At 31.6% G+C, this 6587-nt stretch overlaps 1 long non-coding RNA gene across 1 annotated transcript in view; it reads right to left on the bottom strand.

Annotated features, from left to right (window-relative positions):
- The window catches only part of LOC139486331 (uncharacterized), a 15685-nt gene extending 10336 nt beyond the window's left edge, over positions 1 to 5349 (bottom strand). Inside the window, exon 1 of the long non-coding RNA XR_011655549.1 lies at positions 5223 to 5349. This is a non-coding gene — a long non-coding RNA (uncharacterized lncRNA). The remainder of the gene's footprint in view (positions 1 to 5222) is intronic.
- Positions 5350 to 6587: the final 1238 nt, after the last annotated feature.

Below are 6587 nucleotides of genomic sequence, written 5' to 3'. Positions count from 1 at the left end.
ACACAGAAATATTTGCCACTGGTCTTTACTCAAACAACAATTCACTCATAAATGCATTACTGAACAACGGTGATGTTAATAGTTTTGTTTGTTTAGTATCTCATATCCGTTAAAGTCATATGAAACGAGTGACCGGTGAAAAATAATGTTATTCCAATTCTTGAACCAATACATACAAAGATCATAAACTTAGTCTTCTGTGCACGATTTTATCATTTTTTTCGCATAAATTGGTATAATCGTCAATTTTTTTTCAATAGGTCAGTGTTGTTGTGAAAATATGGCAGGTAATTAAGTTCGTGTTTTACAGCCGAAGTTAAACGATTGTCACCTGCTTGTCAACAATCAACCAAAAAGCATGGACACTGAGAAAGTGTTTAACATGTACAATCATAAAATAGTTTATTTTAAGGACATCCATGCGTATTGCGATCATCGGATTTTAACGAGATGGGTCACAATGAGGTCACTTTGCACACGGAAAATATGTCGGGGAAGCAATTAAAATAAAGTAAACTTATTCTAAATATGAACAAATTAAAGAATTTTCTTCAGAAAAAAGTATATAAAAAAGAAGATGTGGTATGATTGTCAATGAGACAACTATCCACAAAGACCAAAATGACACAGACATTAACAACTATAGGTAACCGTACGGCCTTCAGCAATGAGCAAAGCACATACCACATAGTCAGCTATAAAAGCCCCGATATGACAATGTAAAACAATTCCAAAGAGAAAACTAACGGCCTTATTTATGTAAAAAATGAACGAAAAACAAATACTAACACATAAACAAACGACAACCACTGAATTACAGGCTCCTGACTTGGGACAGGCACATACATAAATAATGTAACAGTGGTATAACAGTACAATATAAGAACGAACTATAAAAATCAGTTGAAAAAGGCTTAACTCATCAGATGGGCAAACATACAAGTGGACGTGGCCGGGTACTTATACATTCCCGTATGTACATAAGTTTTATAATGAAAACTAACCATTGAGTTATAAAAAAACATATGCATTTTTTTTTAATTTGAGGTTTCTTATTTTCTTTAAAATACAATAAGAAATAAAAAAATAACACATTACCCCCTCCCTTTGCCAAATACTGATTGGAGAAAAAATACCATTTTAAACTAACAGAAAAGTCTTGTATGGTTTTTAATTTTAGTTTCTTGTGTATAATTCGGAGTTTGGTATGACGTCCATTATCACTAAACTAGTAAACATATTTTTTAAGGGGCAGGCTAAGGAACGCCTCCAAGTGCGGGAGTTTCTCGCTACATTGAAGACCCACTAGTGGCTTTCGGCTGTTTTCTGCTCTATGGTCGGGTTGCTGTCGCTTTGACACATTCCCCATTTCCTTTCTCAATTTTAGAAAAGATAGAACAGTAGTGATCCTTAACATCGAAATCCTTTTTCTTCGTCTGTAAGCACGCTGATGCAGCCTACGTTTTTTAACGCGTAATCAAAACATCTTATAATGTATCTTTAAACTACTGCAAATCATCCAAATGACCTTCATGAAGGAGCAACCACTTAACTTCAAAAATAGGGAGAGGGGGTTCTGCGTCAAAACATTTTCTCGCGCGGACGTTTTTTTTTTTGTGTTTTTTTTTTTCTTTCGATGGTACCAATCAAATGATTGCTTACAATGTTTAATACTTTAATGTATTGGGAATCTTTGGATTAAAAATATTATAGTTATTTTAATCATCTGTATTACACGATTATTTTTTTTATCAAATTGTGGAGCAGAATATGTCTTAAGGAAAAGTCCCTCCCCCTTTTTTTTTGAAGTCCAATGGTCGTTCCCTTACTGCTAGAAAAGTTGTCCGAAAATTTCAATTCGGTTCTACGTAATGGACATTTAAATGACATATAGTTTACAAGTGTGAACAAATGTTATGTTCAAGTAAATAAACAAGGTGTATAAATGTGAACAAATTGAATGTGAAACTAGTGTACATTACATTAAACTAATTGTAAACATGTTTACTGTTTACGGCGTTTGGTGTTAATACGGCCTAAGTTAAATAAACAATTATAGAAATGTACATTTAAACTAGAATAAATATAAAATGGCAGTATTGAATTCTATTTTTATAAATAGCTTCGAAGTTATGAAGCATGAAAATTCTGTGAATTGATTTAAATATCTTAATTTCGGAGAAGACCTTGCTAAATTTTTTGAAAATTTTAAATTTTATATTTAACATTGTTAAAAATGGATGATTTAATTAGATTTTATTTGAATTCATGAATAAGTAAACACACGATCGTTATTTCCAATACTACACCTTTGTGATCTTTTGAATTCTGGGAAGACCATAAACACGGCTTTCTTAGAATAAGTCATGTTGTTACATTTTGTTTTATATTTAAAGAGTCCAAAATAAAATCTTTAAAATATCAATGAAAGAGAAAACAATCAAGTTCACCAGGCATCCAGTAGGCTGGCTATGACATCGCCTTCGATATCGATCTATTAAAAAAATAAGCCCGATTTTTCTGCAGATTTGTTACTTATTTTAAATAAATAGTTCTTCCTAATGCAGTCACACGGGTGTCATTCGGTTTAACGATAGAAATGGTCGTGAATGAATATCTAACGGCTGTCAAGTATTGAGAGACGATCATGAAAGTTCTGGTAACGGATCGTGAAAGACATTCAATCGAAAAGACATATAAAAGGTCAATAAATATTCTAATTTAATTAATTACACAGACAAATTAACGACAAAATAAAACTGTCTGTCAAAATTGTTCAACATTATGGTCAGTATGTGAGAATATCCAGTTTTAAAAGTACATAGTTATTACAAAACAACAAAAGGCAGATTGCTTCTCGACATTACAATGACATAAAAAATATAAACAAACATGATTTTTTTCACAAATTCAACTAGAAAAACTACTTTTATCCAAATAAGGGCATTCTATTTGGATTAATCAAATAGTTCTCATAGTTATTTTGTATAAACATAATCTGAAACTTGGTACATAAAGAACTATTTACACAAAAAGATCACGTACCGCATTTTTGAAGATCGTGAAAAGGATCGTGAAAGATCTGAAGCTACGAAATGTTCAAATTATTTTTCAATTATACCATACATAATATTTGTTATTGGTATTGCGAAAAGCTAGATAGGTCAAAATCCTCAATAGGTTTAAACATTTCAAAGTATTTATATTTTCAGAAAATGAAATGTAAAATAGTTGGATGATTGTAGAATGAAGCTTTTTATTGTCATACTCACTTATCACGAGTTATAGGATACCCACATTTTGTATATTGGATCCAATAAACTACATGTCCGTCATACAGGATTCACCTGCCCCCGAATTTGCCTCATTTTATGGATGAGTATTCATTGTTGTGGTCAAGTCCGTATCGCGGATTCGTTAAGCTTTAGGATAAGTCAAATCACAAACATACTGAACTCCGAGGATAATTTAAAAAGGTTAACTGTCTGTTGTTATGATTGTAAGGTGTACATTTTCGACCTCTGCAAAATTTTTTTAAATAACATTGAACTCATTATCATGCATCATTCGGCATTTTATGTTGTTTAGCCTTTTGGATATATACCTGTATGCTATAGCGCCAAGGTAATTCGTGTATGGTGTACATGTCTGTCTGCATGTTATCATATATGACCATGATGATGTCAATTGTGTTTGATATATTGAATGATAGTTAGATGTCTATGTCTGGCTGTCGGTCAGGGTTCACATACTTTTGACCTTATGTTCCGAATTAATTGGCCAAGCATAACTTTTACATTTGTCAGTTTCTAAGGCACTGTAAGGATCGGAACACAATTATTTGTTGTACGGGATATTTGTAGAGATCTGTATGGCGTGGTTCATCTAACCTTGAACTCTTTTTATGAACCATTGACAATCTTCAGCGCATTTGACACTTCTAGAAAAACCCTTGATATTATAGACGTTCAATAAATATACTATCATATGTAAAGAAGACGAGACATTACAGCATTTGCGATCTGATATTCTGTAGTCTGTAGTGTATAGTTAAATCAATCCACATCTGCGTTGTGTTTAAAGAACTTAAGAAAGTACTGTTGCACAAAATATTGGTTATCGTTCAATCTCAAATTACTCATGAAAAATGCTGTTTTGCTGTAATTTTTTGTTTGATGGATATCATTTTGGTTTAAACGTTGCATATCCATATTATTGGCTAAATAGTGTCGGTCTTTCTGAATTGCACTTGACCGATGCTCAGAGCTGAATCTTTCACACTAATTTTGACACGTTTTTAGTTGATTTTTTTAAATTTTCGAGGTAAAGTGTTCAATAAAAAAAAACAATAGCTTTAATGTTCATCCTTATCAAAATAGTTACAGGCTTCAACAAGTTGAAGATTTCTCGAATGGTAAAAAAATACTGATTTCTGATTACTAGTATTAAGTCTGGTCACGCATTATCTTTCACGATAAAAAGAACGCGTTTCCTGATCCTTCACGATCAAGTTTGATGGAAATTCAAGAAATTCAAGGTTTTCATATAACAAGTAATGCTTATGAGGGAAGAACATATTTTAATTTTGCTGAACTATCAGATACACCGACGATTAAATTTCAAATACATCATGATAAACTGAAATATGACCATTATAAGTACAAAAAGCGTGTTCTTTGTAATTAATTTCATAGACATTCATTGCGCCTTTTGTGTTTTTTCATAAAGTTCTGCATATTTTCTTTATCTTATTTCAGAGTTATGTTGAGGAAGTTAAACCATTTTGACAGACATATTTTTTGTGCGGATTTTTTCCGCGTTTTGAAAATTAAGCGATTTTTTTAAAGATTCTGAACTAGAATTTACATTAAATGTCTTTCACGATCCGTTACCAGAGCTTTCACAATCGTCTCTCAATACTTGACCGCCGTTAGATATTCTTTCACGACGATCATTTCTCTCGTTAAACCGAATGACACCCGTAAGTTAGTTCTCTTGTGTTAAATACATGTAACGTTTTCTTATAGTAATTTTGGTATTTGCCAAGACTACCAATAATCATTGGAGGAAATGTAACATTATTCTGCAATGCAACAAGGTTATGTTGCCAGGAAACATTCACCCCCAGTTTTCCCTAAAATACCATTTCACAGCTGGTTAAACTACTTTTAAAATGCATGGCCTACAAATTATAAAATATGCAGCGTTAAAAATTTACTTACCTTGTATTTGTTTATTTAATGTTTGATGTATCAGTGCAAGTTATATTAACGACTGCAGTATAACGTTATAAATAGTGGTCTTGTATTTTGATGAATATCTTTAAAGTTATGAAGCATGCAAATTCTGAGTAAGTTAAATGTCTGAATGTCGGAAAAGACCTTCATCAGGTTGATATTTTGTATAAGGTTACACGTTTAACATTTCTTGAATGTAAAAATTCTGGGAAGACTATGGTAAGGCTTTCTAAGAATAATGTATTGTTTTTAACAATTAGTTTTCTTTATATTTAAACAATGGTTATTTATAATAAATGCAAACACATTGAATACGGTAAGTATGTTCTTTGGTTCACATTTATAACGAATTAGAACTGCTCCAAATTATTTCTTTCCGAATGAAAATTATACATTGCAGTTTTATGCATTTTTTCTTCTTGACAAAACTGTGATGTATATACTAGTAAACTTTTAAATGCATATCAAAGCGTTATAATTACATATTACATATACAATTACAGAATATAAACACAAAGGATTCATGTTTTCGATCAAATGATATGGATTTTTCAAATAATATTTACATGGAATCATAAAAATAAAATCGCATCGACGGGTTAGTATACAGCTTGGACAATTAACAACATGTCTAAGTTTAAATAGACAAAATTTAATGAAAAATTACAACATACATGGCTTTAATAAGTACGTTGATGTTCACTTATATACTTGTGAATGACGGATTCTTAATGGTTATGCTGAAATCGTCTCTTTTAAAGTTGTTTAAATATGTATATGATAAATGTGACATAGGTGTCTGTAACCGTGTCCTGTTTATTGATATGCTGCTTTTTGTAATCCTGGAATGCTTATTCCGTCATAAAACTCAACCAGTCCACAGGAAGACATGTTAACTTACCTGAATACATTACATTGACTCCTACACTACCAATAATTTACCCACACTTTTTTGGTACATTTCTACCCTCGTGCATATCAGTACTGTTAGGAAAGACTGAAAACTTATAATGTTATACTTTCAATGAAATCAGTACTGATTTTGTCAGTACTGTTTCAGTACTGATTCTGACAGTACTGTTTTAGTACTGATTTTGACAGTACTGTTTCAGTACTGATTTTGACAGTACTGTTTTAGTACTGATTTTGACAGTACTGTTTCAGTACTGATTTTGACAGTACTGTTTTAGTACTGATTTTGACAGTACTGTTTTAGTACTGATTTTGACAGTACTGTTTCAGTACTTATTTTGTCAGTACTGTTTCAGTACTGATTTTGACAGTACTGTTTTAGTACTGATTTTGACAGTACTGTTTTAGTACTGATTTTGACAGTACTGTTTCATTACT

This window comes from Mytilus edulis, chromosome 8 (assembly GCF_963676685.1).
Source record: "Mytilus edulis chromosome 8, xbMytEdul2.2, whole genome shotgun sequence".
Lineage (NCBI taxonomy): Eukaryota > Metazoa > Mollusca > Bivalvia > Mytilida > Mytilidae > Mytilus > Mytilus edulis.
This window is presented reverse-complemented; position numbering and strand designations above follow the sequence as displayed.